Below are 11,952 nucleotides of genomic sequence, written 5' to 3' on the forward strand. Positions count from 1 at the left end.
ATCTGAGCCTCTATGCGTATCAGATGGTCAGTGGTGGATCGCCATCGCGAAACCCACACTGGTATGGGTCAAGCAGCTTGCTTGATTCTAGGAATGTATTAGACGCGACGGTTTATCATTCTTCTCGAAGACTTTGCAGATGCAGCTTGTTAGAGCTATGGGCCGATAGCTGGATACGGACGATGGATCCTTGCCCTGCTTTAGGATAGGGATCACTATGGCCTCTTTCCAGGCAGAGGGGATCTCGCCGGAGGTCCAAATAAAGTTATACAGACAGAGAAGCGTTTTCTTCGTTTCAGAGGGCAGGTTTTTTAACATTTCGTATAGTATGCGGTCAGAGCCTGGGGCAGATTGGTTGCAACAGGTGAGTGATGCATACAGCTCTGCTAGAGAGAAAGGTAAGTTATATGGCTCGTTCCCGGTGCTCTTTCGGTCTAGGTTTTTCTTTTCTATTGCTGCTTTGTATTTTGTAAATGCTGGAGAATAATGTGATGAACTGGACACATGTTCAAAATGAGCACCCAGATGATTTGCTTGGTCCTCCAGGCTGTCTCCCTGCGTGTGTATCAGGGGAGGCGGATGTGTTTGTCGTCCTCTTACTCTATTGACCCTGTTCCAAACCTTGGCCTCATCATGTACGAATTGATGCTTGATAAGAATTTTTGCCAGCTGTCTCTCCTGGCTTGTCTGCGCGTTCTCCTACCTTGGGACTTAATTTGCTTGAAATTGACAAGGTTTTCAGCAGTAGGAGAATCGCGAAGCTGCCTCCATGCTTTGTTCTGCTGCCTACGCGCATTCCGGCATTGTTCATTCCACCACGGACACGAGGTTTGCTAGAAAGTCCACTTGTTTGGGGAATACACTTAGATGCTGCATCAATTATGAAGTTGGTAAAATACTCGACGGCGTCGTCAACTCCGAGCACGAGACATCTCAGCCCACGAGAGTACTGGTAAGAGTCTGGTATTTCTCCCAGTCCGCTGCATCGACCTTCCACCGGGGAGCATGTGGTAGAGATTCGTGTTGTCTTGTTGCTCTCAGCAGTATTGGGAAATGGTCGCTCCCGTAAGGGTTTTTTATAACTTCCCATTCAAGTTCGGGTAATATGGATGGAGAAGCTATGCTGAGATCTATAGAAGAAAAAGTTTTGTTTGCAAGACAATAATATGTGGGTTCTTTTTTGTTTAGCAGACATGCACCGGATGAGAAAAGAAAGCCTTGAATTAGACGGCCTCGAGCATCGATGCGAGAGTCGCCCCACAGTGCTGTGTGCATTGAGATCCCCAAGAACAAGATAAGGTTCTGGCAATTCGTCTATTAGGGACTGGAATTCATGTTTGTGTAAGTGGTAATGTGGAGGTATGTAAAGCGAGCAAATGGTGACGAGTTTGTTAAGAGAACAAGTCGAACTGCCACTGCTTCGAGGGGCGTTTGCAGCGGTAAACGTTGACACGCTATGCTTTTCTGAATTATAATGGCAACACCGCCTGAAGATGCAAGAGCATCATCGCGGTCTTTACGAAACGTAACATACTGTCGAAGAAAGTTTGCATGTTCCGATTTTAAGTGAGTTTCCTGTACACACAGCACTTTTGGATTGTGTCGTGGAGAAGTTCTTGCACATCATCGAGGTTCCTAAGAATGCCTCGGACGTTCCACTGTATGATTTGTATATCCATACTGAAAGTAAATTGGTGCTGTGTGTACACAAAAAGGAAGTGTTGCCTTAGATTACAGAAGCCCTTTCCAGGCCCTGTAACACGGGATTTGTCCTTTCTGAAGCGGTCGAGGGAGCCTCGCCGCTCCTTAGGCGCTTGATGCGCCGTCGGGATGGGTGTAGTGTCCATTGCCTCATGTGAAGGCGCTGGACACACGCTCTTGCGAGCGAGAAAGTTTCGCGAGAAGGTCTCACCGCGAAGGACGAGACCATTTGTGCCCACCAGCCCGGAGGTCGATGGGGCTGCCTTTGGGCCTGAGCTGCGCCGGCTGTTGCCAGCGCCAGAAGAGGCCAGAGAGGGTGAGGCAGCCTTGACTGCACCCACCGTGGGAGCTGCTGGCGGTCCTGCGGGTTCGCTACTCGATATCGCAGGCTGTCGCACGCGAGGCTCTTGTGGCTACCGGCAACCCTAGAGTAACCGGGCCTGTTTGCTGGTTGGGTGGAGTAGGACTTAGATCTACTTCCACCCCAGGGGCAGGAGCCACAAGCGACAGCTCGCTGCGCGCGGGCTGGGCAGGTGGCAGTAGCCGCTGCGACGCTGCCCCCCTTGACGCGCCGCATCAGCATAAGTGGTAGTGTGGAAAATGGTGAGCACCTTTTGCGTGCTTCCCTGAAACGATATGTTTCTTTTCGCGGACTTTCAGGGTGTTAGAATTTCTTTTTCTTTTTTCCAGCTTCGGGCAGGACCGGGAGTAGGATGCTGGATGGTCACCATCGCAATTCACGCAGTGAGGAGTGTGGGCTCACAATTGTCTGAGGCATGGCCCTTGTACTCCACACTTAGCACAGGTGATTTCGACCACGGCAGCTCTGCGAGCCATGGCCGAATCTTTGGCATTGTAGCACCGTCTAGGATTTGGGACATATGGTCTTACGGATGTCTTAATGTGTAGCCTGTTTCGATGCTTTGTGGCAAAACGCTAATCAAAGGTAAGCATCAGGTGTTTCGTGGGGAATTTCTTTGTTGTCCCGTCTCATGATGATACGTTTTGCACATTCGTGACGTTTTGATCCTTCCACCCTTCCAACAGGAGTTCGGTTTCAGATAGGTCGATTCTAGGAGGTCTGCTTCTGATACTACCCCGCGTACTGTGTTCATTGATCGATGCGGTGAAACAGAAACTGGGACATCATGTTGCCGAAAGTCACAAGCTTGCCGAGTCTGTTGTATTGCTCCTTATCGTAGGGACCTCAAGCAGAAGGTCCCCGCTTGGCATTTTGGTGACTTTGTAGCCTGAGGGCCTAAAGCGTATTCGGTCAAGATTTGCAACTACATGAATGGGGATATGGTGATCTTGCTAGTTTTTGAGAGTTCTTCACTATGTACTACTTGGAATCGGGGGAAAATGTTATCTTTTGGTCTGGTTGAACAAGTTCAGCAAAGTCTCATCGGTGCGTCCCCTCTTCTGAGGGAGACGATCAAGTAGTCGGGGAAAAGCGGGTGTTCCCATAGCAGTTTGGTGTATTTCGGCAGCAATGGCAGCCACCCACCACGGAGTCCAACAAGGGGACGCTGCAGCACTTAACGCGTAAGGCTGCAGGCGCCAGCCGTACATTGCCGCTATAACCTTATATATAAACCCAAGGGAGGGCACATACACAAGGTTAACCCAAGCCGCCTATGTGAAATTGAGGAAGTAACAGAAGAGAAGAGATGATAGGACAGTGAAGAAAGAAAAATAGAGTAAGCAAAAGATCGGAGAGGGGGACAGGAAAAGGCGACCACCGATTTCCCCCGGGTGGGTCAGTCCGGGGGTGCCGTCTATGTGAAGCAGAGGCCAAAGAGGTGTGTTGCCTCAGCCGGGGGCCTTAAAGGTCCGAACACCCGGCATCGGCTCAACCCCCAGGATCCCCCTTTTCCCCAGACACGGCTAAGCCGCGCACGGCTACACGCGGGAGGGTCCAACCCTCGATGTGCTCGGGTACGTGGTGTCGCAACTCACCAAACGCCTGCTCACGCAGACGCCCCTGCGGGGAGCAGAGTGTAGTTCTAGGCCACTCTACAGTCAAAAAAGGGCAACAATTTATCGTGAAATCTTTTTGGTAGCAGACTTGACCGTTTTTTCTAGTTCACTCAACAGGCAGAAACAAGCTAACATCTTTTATTATCGTGAAAGTAACAGAGTTAAGTTCTAGTCCACTAGACAGCCAAACAGTTTGTTGAGGGCCACAATTCACCGTTAAAAAAGCGCAGCTTGTTCTAGTCAACTGGATGCTGGCCAAGAAGCGTCTTAGCAATTATTTCATGTATGTGAAAGATAACAGAGTTAAGTTCTAGTCCACTCTACAGTCAAAAAAGGGCAACAATCTTTGCATCGTGAAAGTACCAGAGTTCAGCTCTAGTCTACTTTACAGCCAAAGAAGGTAACATGCCACAATTCACCGTGAAATTTCTTTAAAGCGCAGGTAGTTCTAGTCAACTAGATGCTGGCAAAGAATTGCAAAACTTCATCGTGAAAGAAGCAGAGGAAGTTGTAGTCATCTGTACAAGCGAAGAACGGCAAATTTCAAGGTCAAGGGAGCAGAATTTAGTTCTAGTCCATTCTACAGTCAAAAAATGGCAACAATGCACCGTCAAGTAAGCAGACTTCAGTTCTCGTCCACACTACAGGCAAATAAGGGCAACAATTCATCATGAAAGTATCAGAGCTCAGTTCTACTCCACTTTACAGCATAAGAAGGGCCACAATTATCGTTAAATAAAGCAGCTAGTTCTAGTGAACTGGATGCTGGCCAAGAATTGCAACATTTCATTGAGAGAGAAGCAGAGGAAGTTCTTGTCAACTCTACGGAGAAAGAAGCGCAACAATTCATGGTGAAGTAAGCAGAGTTTAGTTCTAGTTTACTCTACAGTCAAAAAGGGCAACAATTCAACGTGAAGGTAGCAGACTTGAGTTCTAGTCCACTCTACTGTCAAAAAAGGGCAACAATTCATCGTGAAAGTACCAGAGTTCAGTTCTAGTCCACATTACAGCAAAAGAAGAGCCACAAATCACCGCAGAGTTAAGTTCTAGTCCACTTTACAGCCAAACAAGGGCCACAATTCACCGTAAAAAAAGCGCAGCTAGTTCTAGTCAACTGGATGCTGGCCAAGAATAGCAATATTTCATTGTGAAATAAACAGAGTTAAGTTCTAGTCCACTCTACATTCAAAAAAGGGCAACAATTCATCGTGAAACTAACAGAGTTCAGTTCTAGTCTAATTTACGGCCAAAGAAGGGCCACAATTCACCGTGAAAAAAGCGAAGGTCGTTCTAGTCAACTATATTTTGGCGAAGAATTGCAAAACTATATCGTGAAAGAAGCAGAGGAAGTTCCAGTCATCTCTACAAGCGAAGAACGGCAACAATCCACGCTCAAGGGAGCAGAGTTTAGTTCTAGTCCACTCTACAGTCAAAAAAGGGCAACAATGCATCGTCAAGGTAGCAGACTTCCGTTCTAGTCCATTATACACGCAAAAAGAGCAACAATTCGTCGGGAAAGTACCAGAGTTCAGTTAGAGTCAACTTTACAGCCAAAGAAGAGCCACAATTCATCGTGGAAAAAGCGTAATTTTTTCTAGTCACCTGGATGCTGGCCAAGAATTGCAACATTTAATTGTGAGAAGCAGAGCTTAGTTCTAGTCCACTCTATAATCAAAAAAGGGCAACAATTCATCGTGAAGGTAGCAGGCTTCGGTTCTATTCCACTCTACAGGCAAAAAGGGCACCAATTCGTTGGAAAAGTACCAGAGTTCAGTTCTAGTCCACTTTACAGCCAAAGAAAGGCCACAATTCATCGTGAAAAAAGCAGAGTTAAGTTATAGTCAACTAGATTCTGGCGAAGTATTGCAAAACTTCATCGTGAAAGAAGCAGAGCAAGTTCTAGTCAACTCTACAAGCGAAGAACGGCAACAATTCATGCTGAAGGTAGCAGATCTAGCTCTAGTCCACTCTACAGTCAAAAAATGGCAACAATTTATCGTGAAGGTAGCAGACTTGAGTTCTATTCCACTCAACAGGCAAAAAAGAGCAACAATTACGGTGAGAGTAACTGAGTTCAGTTATAGTCCACTTTACAGCCAAACAAGGGCCACAATTCACCGTAAAAAAGGCGCAGCTAGTTCTAGTCAACTGAATGCTGGCCAAGAATAGCAATATTTCATTGTGAAAGAAACAGAGTTAAGTTCTAGTCCACTCTTTAGTCACAAATGGGCAACAATTCATCGTGAAAGTAACAGAGTTCAGTTATAGTCCACTTTACAGCCAAAGAAGAGCCACAATTCATCGTGAAAAAGCGCAGTTATTCTAGTCATCTGGATGCTGGCCAAGAATTGCAACATTTAATTGGGAAAGAAGCAGAGCTTAGTTCTAGTCCACTCTATATTCAAAAAAGGGCAACAATTTATCGTGAAAGTAGCAGACTTGAGTTCTAGTCGACTCAACAGGCAAAAAGAGCAACAATTCATCGTGAAAGTAATAGAGTTCAGTTCTAGTCCACTTAACAGCCAAACAAGGGCCCCAATTTACCGTTAAAAAAGCGCAGCTAGTTTAAGGTCAACTAGATGCTGGCCAAGAATAGCAATATTTCATTGGAGAGAAGCAGAGGAAGTTCTTGTAACTCTACAGAGTGAAGGAAGCAAGTTTAGTTCTAGTCCACTCTACAGTCAAAAAAGGGCAACAATTTATCGTGAAGGTAGCAGACTTGAGTTCTAGTCCACACTACAGGCACATAAGTCCAACAATTCATCATGAAAGTACCAGAGCTCAGTTCTACTCCACTTTACAGCAAAAGAAGGCCACAATTCATCGTTAAAAAACGCAGCTAGTTTTAGTGAACTAGAACCTGGCCAAGAATTGCAACATTTCATTGGGAAACCAGCAGCGGAAGTTCATGTCAACTCTACAGAGAAAGAAGGGCAACAATTCAACGTGAAGGTAGCAGACTTGAGTTCTAGTCCACTCTACAGTCAAGAAAGGGCAACAATTCATCGTGAAAGTACCAGAGTTCAGTTCTAGCCTACATTACAGCCAAAGAAGTGCCACAATTCACCGTGAAAAAAGTGCAGGTAGTTCTAGTCAACTAGATGCTGGCGAAGGATCGCACAACTTAATCGTGAAAGAAGCAGAGTTGAGTTCTAGTCCACTCTACAGTCAAAAAAGGGCAACAATTCAACGTGAAGCTAGCAGACTTCCGTTCTAGTCCATTATACAGGCAAAAAGAGCAACAATTCTTCGGGAAAGTACAAGAGTTCCGTTCTAGTCCACTTTACAGCCAAAGAAGGGCCACAATTCATCGTGAAAAAAGCAGAATTTAGTTATAGTCATCTAGATTCTGGCGAAGAATTGCAAAACCTCATCGTGAAAGAAGCCGAGGAAGTTCTAGTCAACTCTACAAGCGAAGAACGGCAACAATTCATGGTGAAGGTAGCAGAGTCTAGTTCTAGTCCGCTCTACAGTCAAAAAAGGGCAACAATTTACCGTGAAAGTAGCAGACTTCAGTTCTCGTCCACACTACAGGCAACATAAGGGCAACAATTCATCATGAAAGTACCAGAGTTCAGTTCTACTCCACTTTACAGCAAAGAAGGGCCACAATTCATCGTTAAAAACGCAGCTAGTTTTAGTGAACTAGAACCTGGCCAAGAATTGCAACATTTCATTGGGAAACAAGCAAAGGAAGTTCATGTCAACTCTACAGAGAAAGAAGGGCAACAATTCAACGTGAAGGTAGCAGACTTGAGTTCTAGTCCACTCTACAGTAAAAAAAGGGCAACAATTCATCGTGAAAGTAACAGGGTTCAGTTCTAGTCTACTTTACAGCCAAAGAAGGGCCACAATTCACCGTGAAAAAAGCGCAAGTATTTCTAGTCAACCAGATTCTGGCGAAGAATTGCAAAACTTCATCGTGAAAGAAGCAGAGGAAGTTCTAGTCATCTCTACAAGCGAATAACGGCAACAATTCACGGTCAAGGGAGCAGAGTTTAGTTCTAGTCCACTCTACAGTCATAAAAAGGCAACAATGCATCGTCAAGGTAGCAGACTTCCGTTCTAGTCCATTATACAGGCAAAAAGAGCAACAATTCGTCGGGAAAGTACCAGAGTTCCGTTATAGTCCACTTTACAGCCAAAGAAGAGCCACAATTCATCCTGGAAAAAGCGCTGTTATTTCTAGTCACCTGGATGCTGGCCAAGAATTGCAACATTTCATTGGAAAAGAAGCAGAGCTTAGTTCTAGTCCACTCTATAGTCAAAAAACGGCAACAATTCATCGTAAAGGTAGCAGGCTTCGGTTCTATTCCACTCTACAGGCAAAAAAAAGGGCACCAATCGTCGGAAAAGTACCAGAGTTCAGTTCTAGTCCACTCTACAGCCAAAGAAAGGCCACAATTCATCGTGAAAAAGCAGAGTTAAGTTATAGTCACTAGATTCTGAAGAATTGCAAAACTTCATCGTGAAAGAAGCAGAGGAAGTTCTAGTCAACTCTACAAGCGAAGAACGGCAACAATTCATGCTGAAGGTAGCAGAGTCTAGTTCTAGTCCACTCTACAGTCAAAAAATGGCAACAATTTATCGTGAAGGTAGCAGACTTGAGTTCTATTCCACTCAACAGGCAAAAAAGAGCAACAATTACGGTGAGAGTAACTGAGTTCAGTTCTAGTCCACTTTACAGCCAAACAAGGGCCACAATTCACCGTGAAAAAAGGCGCAGCTAGTTCTAGTCAACTGAATGCTGGCCAAGAATAGCAATATTTCATTGTGAAAGAAACAGAGTTAAGTTCTAGTCCACTCTTTAGTCACAAATGGGCAACAATTCATCGTGAAAGTAACAGAGTTCAGTTATAGTCCACTTTACAGCCAAAGAAGAGCCACAATTCATCGTGGAAAAAGCGCAGTTATTTGAAGTCATCTGGATGCTGGCCAAGAATTGCAACATTTAATTGGGAAAGAAGCAGAGCTTAGTTCTAGTCCACTCTATATTCAAAAAAGGGCAACAATTTATCGTGAAAGTAGCAGACTTGAGTTCTAGTCGACTCAACAGGCAAAAAAGAGCACAATTCATCGTGAAAGTAATAGAGTTCAGTTCTAGTCCACTTAACAGCCAAACAACAATCACCGTAAAAAAGCGCATCTAGTTTAGTCAACAATGCTGGCCAAGAATAGCTATATTTCATTGTGAAATTAACAGAGTAAAGTTCTAGTCCACTCTACAGTCAAAAAAGGGCAACAATTTATCGTGAAGGTAGCAGACTTGAGTTCTAGTCCACACTACAGGCACATAAGTCCAACAATTTATCATGAAAGTACCAGAGCTCAGTTCTACTCCACTTTACAGCAAAAGAAGGGCCACAGTTCATCGTTAAAAAACGCAGCTAGTTTTAGTGAACTAGAACCTGGCCAAGAATTGCAACATTTCATTGGGAAACCAGCAGAGGAAGTTCATGTCAACTCTACAGAGAAAGAAGGGCAACAATTCAACCTGAAGGTAGCAGACTTGAGTTCTAGTCCACTCTACAGTCAAGAAAGGGCAACAATTCATCGTGAAAGTACCAGAGTTCAGTTCTAGCCTACATTACAGCCAAAGAAGAGCCACAATTCACCGTGAAAAAGTGCAGGTAGTTCTAGTCAACGAGATGCTGGCGAAGGATCGCACAACTTAATCGTGAAAGAAGCAGAGTTGAGTTCTAGTCCACTCTACAGTCAAAAAAGGGCAACAATTCAACGTGAAGTAGCAGACTTCCGTTCTAGTCCATTATACAGGCAAAAAGAGCAACAATTCTTCGGGAAAGTACAAGAGTTCAGTTCTAGTCCACTTTACAGCCAAAGAAGGGCCACAATTCATCGTGAAAAAAGCAGAATTTAGTTCTAGTCATCTAGATTCTGGCGAAGAATTGCAAAACTTCATCGTGAAAGAAGCCGAGGAAGTTCTAGTCAACTCTACAAGCGAAGAACGGCAACAATTCATGGTGAAGGTAGCAGAGTCTAGTTCTAGTCCGCTCTACAGTCAAAAAAGGGCAACAATTTACCGTGAAAGCAGCAGACTTCAGTTCTCGTCCACACTACAGGCAATAAGGGCAACAATTCATCATGAAAGTACAGAGTTCAGTTCTACTCCACTTTACACAAAAGCCAAACAAGGCCACAATTCATCGTTAAAAAGCGCAGCTAGTTTTAGTGTCAACTAGAACCTGGCCAAGAATTGCAACATTTCATTGTGAAACAAGCAGAGGAAGTTCATGTCAACTCTAAGGGACTACTTGAGTTCTACTCCACTCTACAGTCAAAAAAGGGCAACAATTCATCGTGAAAGTAACAGGGTTCAGTTCTAGTCTACTTTACAGCCAAAGAAGGGCCACAATTCACCGTGAAAAAAGCGCAGGTAGTTCTAGTCAACCAGATTCTGGCGAAGAATTGCAAAACTTCATCGTGAAAGAAGCAGAGGAAGTTCTAGTCATCTCTACAAGCGAAGAACGGCAACAATTCACGGTCAAGGGAGCAGAGTTTAGTTCTAGTCCACTCTACAGTCATAAAAAGGGCAACAATGCATCGTCAAGGTAGCAGACTTCCGTTCTAGTCCATTATACAGGCAAAAAGAGCAACAATTCGTCGGGAAAGTACCAGAGTTCCGTTATAGTCCACTTTACAGCCAAAGAAGAGCCACAATTCATCCGTGGAAAAAGCGCTAGTTATTTCTAGTCACCTGGATGCTGGCCAAGAATTGCAACATTTCATTGGAGAAGAAGCAGAGCTTAGTTCTAGTCCACTCTATAGTCAAAAAAGGGCAAAATTCATCGTAAAGGTAGCAGGCTTCGGTTCTATTCCACTCTACAGGCAAAAAGGGCACCAATTCGTCGGAAAAGTACCAGAGTTCAGTTCTAGTCCACTTTACAGCCAAAGAAAGGCCACAATTCATCGTGAAAAAAGCAGAGTTTAGTTATAGTCAACTAGATTCTGGCGAAGAATTGCAAAACTTCATCGTGAAAGAAGCAGAGGAAGTTCTAGTCAACTCTACAAGCGAAGAACGGCAACAATTCATGGTGAAGGGTAGCAGAGTCTAGTTCTAGTCCACTCTACAGTCAAAAAAGGGCAACAATTTGCATCGTGAAGTAGCAGACTTCAGTTCTCGTCCACACTACAGGCAAATAAGGGCAACAATTCATCATGAAAGTACCAGAGCTCAGTTCTACTCCACTTTAGAGCAAAAGAAGGGCCACAATTCATCGTTAAAAAACGCAGCTAGTTTTAGTGAACTGGAACCTGGCCAAGAATTGCAACATTTCATTGGGAAAGAAGCAGAGGAAGTTCTTGTCAACTCTACAGAGAAAGTCAAAAAGGGCAACAATTCAACGTGAAGGTAGCAGACTTGAGTTCTAGTCCACTCTACAGTCAAAAAAGGGCAACAATTCATCGTGAAAGTACCAGAGTTCAGTTCTAGTCTACATTACAGCCAAAGAAGAGCCACAATTCATCGTGAAAAAAGTGCAGGTAGTTCTAGTCAACTAGATGCTGGCGAAGAATTGCAACAACTTCATCGTGAAAGAAGCAGAGTTAGTTCTAGTCCACTCTACAGTAAAAAAAGGGCAACAATTCAACGTGAAGGTAGCAGACTGAGTTCTAGTCCACTTTACAGCAAAAAAGGGCAACAATTTCGTGAAAATAGCGCAGCCATTGCTAGTCAGCGTGAAAGAATTAATCGTGAAAAAAGCAGAGTTAAGTTCTAGTTCTACAGTCAAAAAGGGCAACACTCGTGAAAGTACAGAGCCAAAGAAGGGCCACAATTCACCGTGAAAAAAGCGCAGGTAGTTCTAGTCAACTAGATTGCTGGCGAAGAATTGCAAAACTTCATCGTGAAAGAAGCAGAGGAAGTTGTAGTCATCTGTACAAGCGAAGAACGGCAACAATTCAGTCAAGGGAGCAGAATTTAGTTCTAGTCCACTCTACAGTCAAAAAAGGGCAACAATTCATCGTGAAGGTAGCAGAGACTTCAGTTCTAGTCCATTATACAGGCAAAAAGAGCAACAATTCGTCAGGAAAGTACCAGAGTTCAGTTATAGTCCACTTTACAGCCAAAGAAGAGCCACAATTCACCGTGAAAAAAGAGCAGGTAGTTCTAGTCAACTAGATGCTGGCGAAGAATTGCAAAACTTCATCGTGAAAGAAGCAGAGGAAGTTGTTCTGACAACTGTACAAGCGAAGAACGGCAACAATTCATGCTGAAGGTAGCAGAGTCTAGTTCTAGTCCACTCTACAGTCAAA

This window comes from Dermacentor silvarum, chromosome 5 (genome assembly GCF_013339745.2).
Source record: "Dermacentor silvarum isolate Dsil-2018 chromosome 5, BIME_Dsil_1.4, whole genome shotgun sequence".
Classification (NCBI taxonomy): domain Eukaryota; kingdom Metazoa; phylum Arthropoda; class Arachnida; order Ixodida; family Ixodidae; genus Dermacentor; species Dermacentor silvarum.